Source organism: Dermacentor silvarum, chromosome 2, assembly GCF_013339745.2.
Source record: "Dermacentor silvarum isolate Dsil-2018 chromosome 2, BIME_Dsil_1.4, whole genome shotgun sequence".
NCBI classification, from domain to species: Eukaryota; Metazoa; Arthropoda; class Arachnida; order Ixodida; family Ixodidae; genus Dermacentor; species Dermacentor silvarum.
In genome coordinates, this window is record NC_051155.1 from 136,993,982 (window position 1) to 137,010,298 (window position 16,317).

Sequence of the window (16,317 nt, forward strand, 5' to 3'; positions counted from 1 at the left end):
TTTGTCTTGATTCCTTCCTGCTGCCATTTCCACACAGGAAGTGCTTCTATTGGCGGGCAAGTTTGAATTGCTGGCAAGCATTTCATGCATTTTTACTGTGGCAAGCTGCACATTTATTTCGGCGACATTTGCCAATCGCGGTAGGCTGCGTTGCTGGCTTGCACTTCTTTAGTTTATGTTAAAAATGCTAAATTGTTGGATATATCTTTCAAAATGGTGGAGTAGTTGTATAAAAAAAAATTTAAGGGCCACTTAGTTATTTATACGTTGATGAATGCGAAAGCATTGCGAACCGTCTAAGGTCAACGGTTCGACTCCCACCAAAGGTTGTGGGTCCAAGTGCCTTAATTAACTCTGTTAGTTAACACCAATGCCGGACAGAAATTTGTTTATTGGGGCTTGGAAAATGTTGAAGGGCGAGGAGGAACTTGCCTCCTCTTCTCCGGTCGCTCTGCTCAAGCGGAAAGAGTAGAGGGCTCTGTGGGGGGGAGCTTGTCCTGGGTACTCCCATGACCTCTTTTTTTTTATTGTTCCAGAAAATTTATGCGTGGCCTTAATACTTGGAAATTGTCACGCTGGTAAAGATAAAAGAAGAAAATGGGGCATGGAATTTGAAGGAAATTCAGGGATTTTCAATTTTCACCAATTCAGAGGAAACCGCCTTGGGGATTAATTTTCGGTGTTTATAGATACATATACCGAAAACACGGAACCTTAGTTATGATGTTGTGCTGCTGAGCTCGAGGTCACGGGTTTGGTCCTGGCTGCATTTCGATAGGGGCGAAATGGGAAAATACTTGTGTACTTAGATATACATTATAGCCCCAATTTTTTTTTGAACTAACCAAGCAGGCACTGATTTCAAGTGTTATATTGAATGATATAGACGAAAAAGTGCTATCCTGTAGTGAAACTTGAGGGCTTATGAAGCAGCAGTATGTGCATTTTTAGACCGCAATAAATATGCAGGTTACTGTATTTCGTTCAGGTGTTCGTGACATCATTTTCTAGCAGATAGGTGGTTTTAGCTACCATGTTTGAAAAGTGCCACAGGAAGACCCTTAAACATGGTCTACCTGTCATCTTGGTCAAAATAACAAGGGAAATAAGAAAAAGTTATGGAAGTCTGTAATCTTTCTTTTCTGGAAAACATTCAGCCAGTCACAAATAGGCACTGTCAAAATACATTATATCATAGTAAGCTCTCATGGAAATTTCAGTATGGCATCACATAAAGTTTTGCATTGTTTCTTACTTGCCAAGCCTCTGGTCCTGCTAATCATGCTAACCTTTTTTATTTTCTCTAACTGCATAATTTCGTTTCTGGTTAAGGATTCAACTTGTTCTACAATTATCTTTTAGGCGACCCTGCCCCGACACACCGAGCAAACGTGTCTGTTTCAGTGATAAAGGCTCTCGGAAATACCCACACATGAGGTTGTGGACAGGACCTAAGAGCAATGCAACACAGAAAACGGGATCGGCCAAGGAAAAGTGAGTTACGACTATTTTCAAACAACGCCGAGACTTGTTTGCTTTAAATCGAAGCTTTTATAGTGTCTTCTCCGGGGTTCGGCATTCGTTAACGTTTTCTCACCGGATACATTTGTGGATATACAGTCGCCGACCGATAAATCGGACACCAATAATCCGGACATGCTCGGTAATGCTCGGTTAAAGCGAAGCTTTTATTGTGTCTTCTCCGGGGTTCGGCATTCGTTAACGTTTTCTCACCGGATACATTTGTGGATATACAGTCGCTGACCGATAAATCGGACACCAATAAGCCGGACATGCTTGGTAATTCAAACAGCTTCGTGGCACCGCCAATGGCCCCGTAGACTTAATGTGTAAAGACGACCGATATTTCGAACAGCCGCCAGCTCTACATTCGATTATCCGGTCTCTGTCCGTGATTGTAGCGTACGCGAATTCTCCCGCCATTATCTCCTCTGGCAACCCCGATGAGACATGCAGTATGGCCTCAGAGATGCGAGACATGAAGTATGGGGCTTCTTCGATTTTCGGAGTTCTGGCAGCCAGACGGCAGCCTGCTAGTTCCGGTTCTGATAGGAAGTCACGTGGGCTGGGATCCCAAGATAACCCGGAGCTGGCCCGAAGTTTGCAAAATCGAACGCCGGGACAGTGCTGGCCGCGGGATAAATGTAAACATGCTACCAGCATGGCAGCGACCGGCGTGGGCGGCGCGCGCGGCGCGTAGTCGTCCCATTTCTGCGTTGCCACCTTGAAAATAATCAGCTGTATTCGGGAAAACGATCACTTTTGCGAGATTTTGCATGACTGGCACCGCGTAACAAACGGCCTGCGACGCGTCCGATGCCAAGACGGAAAACCGCACGTAAATACAGTCAACGACCGAAAATTCGGACACCGAAAATTCGGACCTGCTTGGTAATTCGTACTTTTTTGCGGCACCGCCGTTCCCGCGATAGACGCCATGCATAACAACGACCGAAATTTCGGACAAACTAGGGCTCTCCGTTCGATATTTAGGACTCCGTCCGCGCGGTCCACGAAAAACTTTGTTATTGTCGCTGTTGCCAACTGACGCCAGCACTGCCACCAAACTGTGAAGTGAAGTAGAACCTCAGAGATTCTCATACAGGCCCAAAATCTCTGAGGCTAGTAGGTCATTCGCATCGCCATCACCATCGTTTTCCGGTTCCGTTGCTGTTTTTTTTTTTTTTTGTGCTTTGTTGTGTTGAACGTTGCCTCAGTCGCCATTCCGTGTTCGTTGAGCGTGCTGCGTAGTAACGCCCGTGATAACTACGTTTTGACCACGAGGTTGTCCCTGCAGTACTTCAACAGTAGGTAGTATCGTTCATCTACAAGAAGCGGAGCGTGGCACCAACTCCACTTTCGCAGCTAGCGCCGGTGACGAAGCGCTGCAAGTACAAGACAATGACAATGGCGCAGAAAGCTGCTGTCGTACAGCTCATACAGAACGGCCGGTCACAGGTTGAGGTAGCCCGGGAATTCGGCATTTCGAAGCAAACTATCTCGGGCTACGTCAAGAATAAAGCCAAGATTCTTGGAGCGACCGAGAAATGTGCTACGGCCGAGAAGAAAAACCTCCGTCAAGGCACATACCCCAAACTTGAAGAGGCTCTAAATATCTGGTTAGGCACCATGGTTGCGCAGCGCATTCCCATATCTGGTGACCTACTGAAACAAAAGGCCGACACCCTTGCGCTACGGATGGGAATCGTAGGCTGCAAGTTCAGCGACGGCTGGCTCCGCAACTTCAAGAAGCGATACGACCTCGTCTTTAAGAAAATGTGCGGCGAAAGTGGTGCTGTGGACAACACGTTGGTCGCGAATTACCGCACTGACAAGCTGCAGACCTTGCTCAGCCGATACTCGCAGGACGATGTCTTTAACTGTGACGAGACCGGACTATTTTATAAGCTTCTGCCAGAGAAGACGCTTGCTGTTTCCGGAGATCCTTGCCATGGTGGGAAGCACAGTAAGGAACGGGTTACTGTTCTTTTAGGCGCAAACATGTCCGGAAGTGAAAAGCTACCGCTTTTGGTTATCGGAAAGTCTAAAAACCCGAGATGCTTTAAAGGCATTAGAAGTTTGCCCGTGTTGTATGAAGCCAACACGAAAGCCTGGATTACGCAGCAGTTATTTGAAGGCTACGTGCGCAGGCTCGATAGAAAATTTGAGGCACAAAAGCGCAACGTGCTGCTTTTTGTTGATAACTGCGGTGCCCATGGCCTGATCAATAATTTGAAGGCAATTCAAATCGAATTTTTGCCACCAAATACCACGAGCGTCCTCCAACCCATGGATCAGGGCATCAAGAACCTAAAGGTGTTTTACCGGTCACGCCTGCTACGTCGCATGGTGCTGTGCATCGACAGTGGCAAAATTTACAGCGTGGATTTGTTGTCAGCTGTTCACATTGTTGCCGATGCCTGGAAGGCACTGACAGCAGGCACAATCCACCGCTGTTTCCGCCACGCAGGATTTGTTGCCGGCGTTGAATCGGACGCTGCAACGCAGGACCCTGCACCTGAACTGCCGGCTACTGTGCCGGACGTGAGCGGAGACGAGTTGATAGAAGACCTGCGAAGCAGTGGCGTGCCCATTCCGGCCACAGTGAACTTCGGAAACTTCGCTAATGTAGACAGTGCCACAGTGTCCTGTGCCTAGCTCACTGACGAGGAAATCGTTAATGAAGTGCTCGCGCCCGTGGAAGAAGACTCCGACTCTGAGGAAAACGCAGCGTGTGCTGCGGGGCCAACGAATGGAGACCTTGCGCAAGCCCTCGCGGTGCTTTCGTCGTGCTTCAGCGAGGACGTGACGCTTGGCCAAATTCAAGCAGATTTGGTTCTGCGCAAGCGGAATATTGTTCAACAAAGCATTGAACAGTTTTTTCAGCCTCAGGTGCTGTAACTAGTAAATAAATAGTGTTTTCTTGCCGAATTCGTTTTTTCGGACATTCGATAGTTCGGACTGTTTCGCGATCCCCGCGAAGTCCGAATTATCGGTCGGCGACTGTAATCGCGAAAAAGCGATCGCTCGAGGAGGTCGGCCACCGGCGACATTTGAAGTCATTTGACAAGACACGAAAAAGCGGGCACGTCACCACACATAAAATTTCGTGCCGATCGAAATGCTTGAATTCGATTTGAGAAAATTTGTTTCGGTTGATAGTGCTCCTTTCAATTCTGCTCCTGTGCTGAAGGAGCTGGCGCTGCGGCTGTCGCATGAAAATGCACATCACCTGTGACCAGCGAAAAGCTTTACACGAAAAATAGTATTGGTAGATGTTAGTATTGGTCGAGAGCAATAATTAACCGTGTGGCCACTATTCATCTCAACCAGTGCATTCCTTTAACATCAACGGCGGTTTCGAGCTGCCACCCAAGCATACGACGGAGAGACGGAGCGAACACGGCTAGCTACGACGCCTTCGCTATATAACTGCAGAAAAAAGATATCGCCGCATATACGCGAGTGATGTGAAAAGGAATACCACTAGAGAAAGATGGACCGAAAAGGCACCGCGATGTGGGGAATTGAGCGTCTACAACTTGGCAAACAACTTGCGCAGAACACGATAAAAATACCATGCAAGCATAATCGACAGCGCCCACGGTGACGCCGCACGCGCTGTATACGGCGAGGAAGAAGCATTCACGGCATACACACACACACACACAAAAGGAAGCTTCAAATGGTTCGCCGCCGTTCGTATGGCACCGCCTTGCAAGGCGGAACGGTGCGTTAGAACCTTAGAAGATAACGCTAGAAGCAATGCAATCAGCGATCCACGCACCGCGCCGACGAGTACGCGAGACGAAGTCCAAAACCACAACAGCCGGGGCGGCGCGCTAGCGTCGCCGCAAGCCAGTTGGCTGAGCGAGGTAAAAGTCCTCAAGTGCCCGCGCTGCAATCCGTCAAGTCCCCACAAAGATGGCGGCGAGCGCGCATCGCCTCTTTTTGTCGTCTGCTAGCCAGTGAACTTCCAGAGAGCAGCCAGAACAAAATCGTTCTGGCAGGTTCTGGCAGCCCGCGGGTAGCCAGAAGCGTCCAGCCCGAGTAAAACGAACGTGCGGCGGAAGTGCATCACACGGTCGGCGGAGCAACCCGAGAAAAAACGAAGGGGCACTGGCTGGCTCTGGCAGCCCGCGGGTAGCCACAAGTGGAAAATCGAAGCCCATGGCCTCATAGATCAAACATAAAACGGTAATCCCTGAGGCCTTGTCTTGGTCGCAGCACTACGCCTCAGATTAAATTACAAATGCTGATTTTGGAGGCTTTGTTGGAATTGTGAGGTCGCATCAGCATCACGATCATTGCATTCTATTTTGGCATCCCAGCGCATGGCCCGCTCTCGACATTTTGTTTGTTTAGTTGGCATTCCAGACAGTGCTCTGTTGGCTCGAAGAAGTCTTTCTCTTGAAGTTATCGACAAGCCGCGTCAAATGGCACCATGAATCCCCTCGCAGTCTGACTCTGAATGAGTCTTGAGTTGCAATCCAAATGACCCCGACTCCGCAACTGAAGAGCCTGAACTGCCGCCTACCATAGTGAGCTCACATGCGGACATCATTGATGACCTGCTAGGCTGCGATGTGCAGATTCCTACCGCCATTACATTTGAAGACTTTGCAGACGTCGACAGCGCGGTGTTGTGTGCCGAACTAAACGATGACGAAATAATAAGAGAAATAAGAAGAGCTAGCGGCCACGTAGAAAGTCGCTCACTTTCAACCATGCTAGGGTAACCATGCTTTCAAGGAATGTCTCTAGTATACTTCAGAGCAAAGCAGTACAACGAATGGCGGCTGTGGGTTCTGATCTCAAGGGCTGCAATTTTCCATGTGGCACCTTGGTGGCACCACGTGCAATCGTGAATGCTACGGCGGTGGCACTCATTTTCGCGCAGTTCTTCATGTAGCATCATGTGCACTAGGCTATGTATGCTGCTGTTTGGTAGATCTGGACTATAGTGTACTAGAATAGGGGTAGTGGGCTCAGATAAGGGCTCCGCTTGAGGCCCTTGAAGTCGCCTCCGAGAGATGGCGCTACTAACATTTTCACCTGAAACGTTTTGCAGTCTTGCGCCTACGCTATGCGGGTTATTTCACTGCATAGCGTAAATCTAAAGAAGTTCTTGCTATCTGTATTACCGGAAAGGCGTCAATTCGCAATTTGTGCTATATATATATATATATATATATATATATATATATATACAAACTTTACCATTGTGACGGCGACGGCTCGGGAGGCGTTATCGATGACCTCGCGAGTGCATGAATTTGGGCACTGGTTCGCCACCGAAGTGGGCAGCTTGCGGCAGTTTGTAGCAGTTACTGTGACGATAATGTGAGCGCGATGATTTGTTTTATATACATCGAGTACCAGATCTCACCGTGCAATCGTCCACTGCGGTCCACTAAGGCCAGCGTCGAGCTTGCGCCGCTCTCATTAGCAGTGGACCATTGCCCAAGCTGACCACACTTGGTCAAGTTGTGGACAGTTTTCTTGCGTCGTAAATGCATATACACGACATGTGGGTACACATGCAGGAAAGAAAAATACGGCGCCTATATTAATGAAAAATTATTTTCCTTAACATATTGAACAAGCTTATTTCTAATTGTATACAATAATTCGAGCAATGATTTCAGCGAGCCAGGCGGCATTGTTTTTTGAGCGCATAAAATTGCTTTTATTTTCGAATGCACTTTGCAAGTTCGTACATTTTATTAGGAACAGCATTGAAACAAAAACGATTTACAATATTGTTGCAGCAGTAAAAAATAAGCAAAATCAGCCCAACCGAAGAATACTCAAAGAACTGCACAGATTCCAAAAATATTACAAATTTCACTGTTAGTGCATGCAGGAAATATTTCATTTTACAAAAATAACAATGTTTACAAAATAAAACAAACCTTTTTTTTTCTCACAGAGCACACACTAGATACAAAGCACTTTAAGAGCATGCCTAATACGGCGGAAAAAAAAAAAAAAAACTCTTTGCCGTTAACGACGTGAACGAAGTCCCTGCTTATGTAACGCGACTCAAAGTGCAATTCGCACACGACACATGTTTGGTCAAGCTTCTTGTCTTCACGGTGGTTGTCTCCTTTCTTCGTCTTGTGGGACGCTGAAAAGAGACTCCTTCGGCGAGTCTGTCCGGCACCCTGGTGCAAAACAGTAATTGCGCCGGCGACTAGGCATAGTTGCTTGGCACACCGTAGAACGAGCACGAAGGATATCCGAGGACGTTGCAGAGACAAGTAAACGAACGTTGCACTTCACAAAAACAATCAAAATCAAGTCGATTGGCGTCCTCGTGTGCAGGCTGCAGCAAGCGAATGGCAGTGACGGGAACGCACGCGCTGACACGGGTCTTCAGGTGGAACTAGCTCCAGCGCCCCCCCTAGCGGCCTCCGGCTCCGGCGACATGCGCAGCTTCAGCCGGAAGCATGCGCCTGCATAGGGCAGAGAGCACACTACCCAATATTCTAGTGCACTGTAATCTGGAACGATGGCCGCCCAAGCATTGCCATTGATATTCACCTGAGTTAATGAGAACGTCGTGAATGCGTCGTGACACGCCGCTGTCCTGCCAAGTTGCAAAGAGTCGGTGGTTACAGTTCGTTGATGCTTCGGTTATGTCGTTGTTGATAATGGTTCATGATGGCATTCTACCTTTCGAACTGCTTACTTTTTCAGCCGAAGCTTCGTAGAAAACGTAACTTCGCAGCTCTCAAAGCGCATGTGGCCAATGCTACAGCCGTAATGGCAAGACCCTTGCCAAATGCCAGCATGCTGCAGTAATTTCCGCTTCCAGCCAACTAGAATGATATCGTATGCAGAATGCACATGTCATGTCCTGCTGATAGTAAAATATATGACAAGTTCTTGAAAAAAAAAATGGTGGCAGATGCGCTCATAGTTTCGAAGTGGCAGGTGATCGGAACCGGCCGGGTGCCGTTTTGAAAGGCTGTGCTTGTGTCATCTGTGACTCCTACTAGCTCACACACTCAAACAAGCTTCACATCATTTAGATTCCAACATTGCCTTGGATCTGTGCGTTTTAAATTGGAAAGGCTTTGCTTCACATATATTCCAGCATGTGCATTCGATCTGCATAATTTGTCATACGGTCTTCATGTTCCAAATAGTCTGTACGAGGAGTCAACAACTAATCAGATGAAGCACCGTTTAAGCTGTAAAAAACAATATTGGAGGCCTCGTGCCTTTATTGGTTTTGTTCTTTGAGCTAAATGTAATCAGGGGTGCGAGAACTTCCAAGTGCTAGATGAACCTCTATTCTACTCAGTTGTCATTATGTCGTTTCTGATTAGGCTTTTGTTAATTCAGCATTGATCAATTTGACCTTCTTTTAAACCCTTTGATGGTCAAATCTTTTTTTCTAAGCAATACCTGTGGTCAGTTATTTGCATCTATGCTTCAGAAAGTGTGAGCTTGTGGGGCAGTAAATATAGTACTAAAATTGTACATGTCCATTATTTCAGTCTTAAGAGCAGCCATGTGGCAAGATACTGTCTCTATGGAGTTTAGGGTACACTGCCTGAAGTTTTTTTTAAAGCGAATGCTCCTGTATATTGCAGACCTTGGGTACTTCTGCTGTATTGCCATAATGCACACACAGAAAAATAAAAAATTTCATGTCCAATGGTGGGATCGAACACTGGCCTTCCAGCATTACAGCTGAGTGTTTGAACCATTAGCCCACAATTGTATGCATACATAGTATGTTTCGTGTGGCAACGTGCCAGTAGCCTTCCCAGATGTTTGGTGCGTGTGTCACGTTGTGTAGCACATATGCATGACAGCACACATGTGGCCACGGTAGGATTGTTTCACTAAAGCTTCGCCTCACCTAGTTTCCAACATCCTCAGTTTTTTTTAATCTGTCAGAACAAGATATGCTAGGATAGTGAAACGAATGTCTGCACTAAAGGCTGCAGGTGTGCTAGTTCGTTTCTGTGCTTGACAGGCCCGCAAGATAGTGTGATGTGTGCTGCGTATGATTTGCGTGTATGATTTATGTTCCTCTTTATCTCTCTTCCTCTCCCTTTACATCCTCATTTCCCCTTCTCCATTCAGGGTAGCAAACCGGACTGCTTTCTGGTTAACCTACCTGCTTTTCCTCTTTCTCTTTGAGGGCATCACTACCACCAGCGCTTCTTTTTCCGTTATAGCCACTGAGTAAGATAGACAGGAGCACCAACTCCGCTTGTCTGGAAAAGATCGTGAAACACGGTTTGCTGGTTCACAGCATATTCACCAGACGGCACCACACATCGGACAAAAATGTATAGAGGTGGGGGGGCTAAGTGAACCAAGCTCAGGTCGCTCTGGCTGCGCATAGCCGTGCTTGGCCATGCTAGCCATGCTTGGCCATGCTCCCACGCCTGCTTGCACATTCGTTGTGTCGTCTGCTCGGCGCATGCCCTGATGCCAGAAGCGTATATAATTCTTGCTGTTTGCAGAGAGACGTTAGCAGACAAAACATTTAATTTCATTTTACTTCATTTACTCATAATATACCTCACAGGCCCCATGCAGGCACTTTATTAAGGGAGGTTACATGAAATTGTGAATGAAAAACACGCAGAAAATAAAACAGACTACGCAAGACAACAACAAAAATTTAAAAAATAGAACATTGGTGAGGAAGGACACAATGGCATGCCATGCAGTCTCGCGCTTTGTCAGAAGACAGTGAAAACAAGCTTTTAGTGCGAAGGTGCCTTTTATTACCGTTTTTATCTGAGCGTCATTCAAATATACAGGTGGTTCGCTTGCTTCTTTTCTTGCAACACTTTTCGTATCGCCCAGCTTTCTCTGTACCTTGTGCTGGCCCCATGAAGGCGGAACCTCAACTCTTTCCGGAAGCAGAAATCTCTTTTGCAAAAGTGAATTTTGACTTGTGCTCGTAGAGTTTCTGCTGTTTTCATTTCGTGCTGTGGAGCTGCTTGCGCCACTTTCTTCAGCAAAGGCCCCCTTCGTTGAAAGGAATAGTCTAACCATTCTCTTCTCTAAACAGAAATCTGTAGCCACCAGGCTGCAAGGCTAAGAATTCCCATTATGCCACATGCCTGGATAAAGGAACCCACCTACAGTGTGCACAGTTGTAGACAAATTGTTCTCCTTCCGCCTTTCCGCATCGGTGTCTTGTGCTTGTTCCTGGCATTCAGCGTTGGTGGATTGCGCCTGGCTTCCCTCGAAAATCTTAGGAACGGCTCTTTCTAAATCGAGGAATTTTCATCTAGCAGGACATTCATAAGCAGTACTTATGAAAAATCAGGTGCTTCTCGAAATGTCGCTCGCCTATTTTGTCTTTTGCTTTAAGCGGTTGCTTATTTCAGGAATTTTCTGTCGCCACTGCTGCAGCAATTGTGGATCAAATGGTGCTGCGAAGAGAGAAAACTTCTGTCCTTTGCTATACCTAGATTTAAAGCTAGGCAAGAACACTTTATCAGTTCCTTTTCTGTTGTTCCGCCTCTTCAAGCATGAGTACCAACCCCTTGTTCTGTCGGGCATGATTAAACATAATGCACGCATAGTAAACAAAGCGCTGAACACGAAAAGTATGTAGCACGTAAACTTCACATCTGCACTGACATTCGAACGAGAAAAACATGTACTGCTGTTGTGTTTTTTTGTACAGCTTAATTTTTTGTCTGCTTTCTCTAGAAACTGTGCACAAATTCTTTGTTTACGTGCAGAAAAAGCAGGGGCATGTGTTCATTTGCCTTTCTTTTTTATTTGTGCACATATAATTTTGTTTTATTGCTGTCAAATCGAGGTGCCGAGGGCTCGAGTTTCCAGCGGACGACACATTCTACGCGCGCCACACTGCCGGTGCCGGTCTCCGCCACTAGGGTGTGCACACATGGATGCAAGCTGTTGAGTGGTTTCCACGCACCTTAGCAGACAGCGCTAGACAAGGAGAGTAGTCCGCCGGGTTTGGAAGGAGAGAAGAAAGCATGTGCAAACGCTAGGAAGGGGTGGGAAGAAAGAGAGCAGTGAAGTGAACTAGACGCCTGGCGTTTGCGTTTCATGGTTTGTCCCAAGCGAATGTGTTGAGGGGCAGTGGAGTCGGTGCTCCTGTCTTACTCCGTGGTTATAGCATAATTTTCCTGCTCCTTAGCAAATCGACATGTATCAGCCTATGACGTTTAGCTCCCTGGTGCTCATGTTATATTGGGGAACTGATTTTTTGACTGGATCTCATTGATAAAAAAAAAAAAAGACTATTTGGACTGGCAATATATTAGTGTAAAGCTCTGCATAAGGCATTAATGTTGAGTCAAAATTACACAAGTCTAGCTCTATGTAGCTGTTCACAGGCACTTTCCACATCATGGGAGCAGCACAGCTGTGTGTGCAGAGCAACATTTTGTTTACTTCCTGTTGACCTTTATTAAGTGCATAAAAATTGTCCACATTCTGGAAAGTCACATGAAATTGGCACCACATGACTAGGGCTCAGCGCATTCATTTTTTGTTTTCCTTATGCATAGTTTTTTTGATGCCCATTTTCTTTCCAGTGAATATATTTTTCTGGATGAACTTTCATTGGCATGTTTTTATTTTGCCCCATTGAAAATCTGGTTCACCAATTTTGTTAATGCTGAAATGTGCTGCATGGCTGTGCATCCCACTGTTCAACACTGTAGTTGCATTCAATGCATAGAGTAATAGTTTTCAACAAGCATTGTATAGCAAGTGCACAATGCCAAATGCAACACGTCAATCCAACTATACAGGACTCATTTCTTTATTTTCATTTGTTACATACAGCAGACTCCATGTGTAAGTGGGGGACTTATCCCCCCCCAAAAAAAGGCACATTAACAGAAAGTTATCAGCAACCTGTAAGAAATGAAACCAAAGCACATTCACATGCTATAATGCATAGTCTAAGCAATTCCAACCATTAGTGGTGCGTGGAATAAAAGAGTATGATTTGAATGTGTCAGCTTTGGCAAAATACGCAGCTATGCTAACGAAAGAGTCGAGGGGGTAGTTTCTTGTTAATTAGTAGTAGGAGAAATTCAAGGTGCAACTTATTTAGAACTATTTGAAAGTGCACCCTTTTTCTGAGATAATAGGGAGGCATATACTTTTTCTTTTCACAATGTTCATTGCCTATTTGTCACAGCTGTCCTCGATTCGTCGGCGGCGCGAAGTCGGTCGACGGGGTAGACAAGCTGGTTGGTCGTTCCGTACTCAAGCGAGCACAGAGAAGAGTCGGGAGTAAACAAAAAAAAAACAAGATATTTATCGGCTGATAAATACACACAAATTAATAAAATAAAATAAAAAAAACACGACAGACTAACACACCTGAACTTAGTGTAACACAATGATGAAGCAAATACGAGCAATTAACAGTAGATATAAAAATGAAACAGTGTGAGGATCAAATACACAAGAATACACTTAACATTATTTCACTAAAACAAAGTTCAAAAGAAAACAAATGGTGTCATACGCATGGCCGGGCAGCCGCAGCAAGTCCATAAACCGTGAAGTCGGTGCATAAAGCTTTCCCGAAGAATGCTGGTGGTCCGATCTTGTCGAGGTGGATGCGAATTGCTGGGCTGGGTTTCCCGGGAGTCTAGATTTGACGTCTTCTCTCAAGCAGGTTGAGCTAACTTGAGGCGAACTACCGTGAGCTTCGTTGCAGACGTTGGTTTGTCATCTCGTACGTCAACTAGTTCCTCGGAGTTCCGACGTGGCCAGGCGGCCCAGGCAATACTGGACGGCACTAGCTCCCCGACGGCTTCTCAGCAGCGCATAGGTTCAGCTTCTAGACTAATCAGCAGAGCCCAAAACCTGCGCTTAAATAGCCTCTTCTTTCCCTAGTTCCCTATGTAGGGGAACTGTCGGTATGCAGAGTTCACCTAATTAATTCACGACTCCTCCCAAAGGTCTTGGCCGCGCCCCTTTCACCATGGACGAGGGCCGGTAGATTCCCCTCTCTGCCAAGGTCAAGGGCCAAGGTCGAGCCCGACACTACCACTTGAACGTACACGCACACTTCTGGGTCCGTAATCGGCGTGTCGCGTCTCGAATCGAGATGCCACCCCGTGAGGCCACGACGCTTTTGACGCCCGTAGTTCGGCGTGTCGATGTCTCGAAATTATACGCTGCACAGTGAGGACCCCACGTTTTTGATGCCCGTAATTCGGCGTGTCGCTAATCAGCGTCAAAAGCACTCAAAAACTCGAAACTATGCCGCTCCGTGACACTATTGTTTGCCAAAGTAAAAAATCTTACGACTTGTATTGAGGTCATCCTGGTCGCTACAAGTTATCTGATGAATAAGGCACAATCATTGGCGAACAACCTTACTTGAACAAATGTTTTGATTACATTAACAATATCATTAACATATAATAAAAACAGCGAAGAGCCTAAAACATTCTATATGGAACACCAGATGTCACTAGAAGACAGTCCGAGCATTGCTCGCCTGCATCCACAAATTGCTCGCAGCTAGGTATACTGCAATTCAAAACAGTAATAGTTAAAAAATTCCAATTTTTCTAAGCTTTAGTGTTACCTTACCGTGAGGAACCTTTTCAAAAGCTTTGATAAAGAATAGGCTCCTTTCAAGCATGGTCAAGCATTAAGAGAATGCATGTGATGTTTGAGTACGAATAAAATGAAACTTTATTTGTAATTTTGTGTGGGTATACCAAGCTCCAACGAATAGTACAGAAAAAAAATTATGAGGTACATACAACTCCGTTACCATTAGTGAACTTGCCCAGTTATCCGCTACAGTGGCTGCAGCGTGAAGACAGCAAGGACCTGGGCCAGGGCCAGGGCTCCTCCAACTTCTTGTGTACCTCCACTCCCTCCTGATTCCCGCTTCTCGTTTCAGTCTCAGTATTAGGCAAACTGAAAGAAAAAGAAAGGATTGATTGCTTGGGCTACAGGATCGAGCATGACCATGACCTTGCTAGGCTCCTTTCATCGAAGTACATTCGAAGTACATGTACTTGCAGCTCTGTGTCGATCAATGTCTTAGCTCTCTGGTAAATTTGCTTTCACTAACTGTTTTCTGTTAAAAACTAATTTAAAAAAAGAAATAAATTTTGCATACCTTTTTAGGTCTTTTTTTTTCTTTCTCTTTAAACAGAAAACTCTGAACCCTACACATGGCTTTTGAAAGCTTTTTGATGTGCAGAATATATCACTTCACAGTGTGCTTGATCATTTTGGATATACCTTAGTAAGAAAAGCCATGTAGCTGGATCAAACATATTTCTAAATGTGAAGTCGTTGGTTGGCACACCTTTTTTTTCTGTAGAAGTATGCCGGCCTTCATCTTTGTCTGTCGAGTTTGCCTGCGCCGCACCCCTGTGCCCATTCCCACCCTTTCCGAGGCCGGTCTGCAGAACAATTATTCTATCCCGGGTTACGTTGGTCACAAAAACCCGAGGATTCCGTTTTTTTCTAGTGCTTTCAATTTGGCATAAAATTCCACATATTCTTCTGCTGGTTCAGTATCTTTGCTGCCCCTGCTGTGGAAGGGGTCACTGTGGAAGTGCGACCAAGCAGGAGGAGGCCTAATGTGATGTCAATGTGTCGCAAGCAAAAGCTTGTGGACCAAATGTGCCACGATTTTATTTTTTTTTCTTCGCAGCCTGGGCATTCTGGCTGAAATCAAGAGCCCACGCCTAGGTGCACGTGTTTGACCAATACAACATATTAAGCCAATTCAAGGCCGCAGAGCTCCAAATTTTTGCTAGCGACTGTACATTAGATTCTTCTTCCTTTTTTAATTTCTGCAATCGCTGCCCCTCTTCTCAGGTCTGTTGCGGCAATTTTTAGTTCCTGCCATTCACTGTGAGGTGGCAAGATTGTCGAAGCTCGGGGAAAGCAGCTTGTTTAGACAATGGATGCAGAGAACCTGTGTGTGGCAAATGACAGAAAACCAATCTTCTTCAGGCATCATGTTATAGCAGTGCCATTGACCTTGTGATACATTCAGTAGATTTCACAGTTTCATTGATGGCAGCTCCATATCCAATGGGCAGCCCCCACTTTATTATACAGTTAAACCTGGATATAACGAAATTGACAAATTCCCGAAAAACTTCGTTATAAAGAGATTTCGTTATATGCAGGTTCGGGACGAAAATTCGAAAAAGAAATGCTTACCGTATTTACTCAATTCTAACGCGCCCTCGATTGTAACGCGCACCCAGTTTTCCGTTTTCGTCGAAGCACTCATCCTTGGAATGTCACACCAGGTACTGGATGCGTGGACGCGTGTCGTTTCGCACAAGCGCGAGGCATCGGAAACGAAGAGCGAGCATCCTGATGGCGTTGTAGCATCGTATAGTGTTAACAGTAGAACCCCGCTGTTACGTCGTTTTCGGCCAGTCCCGGCACAGCTCCCACAGAACCCAATGCATTGATAACCCCGCTGTTGCGTCGCAACTGTGGGACCGTTCCCGCATCATACGTTGCCGAACTGCATACCCCGCGCTGGCCCGAGCGGCCATTTTACTTTTCATGTCACTTGGTTTGGTGGCTTGACAGTGGCATTGGCTGCCCAACGTGCCGGGGGCGACAACTATGACGTATTTTCGGTTTCCGCCAGCAAAAGTATGGCCCTTGAGACCCGTATTTGCTATCTAAAGATGGCGTCTATGACGCGTTGTGGCCCTAAAATTGGTTTTGGCTCATAGATATTCCGTATAAAGTCCAAGGGCGATAACGTAGTTGCCGCGCGCCGTATGCTGTATGTACGAGTGAAAACATGCGAGGGGA

At 46.1% G+C, this 16,317-nt stretch overlaps 1 pseudogene; it reads left to right on the forward strand.

The window, feature by feature from the left end:
- The window catches only part of LOC119440419 (DNA (cytosine-5)-methyltransferase PliMCI-like), a 232,638-nt pseudogene that overhangs the window by 10,718 nt on the left and 205,603 nt on the right, over positions 1-16,317 (forward strand).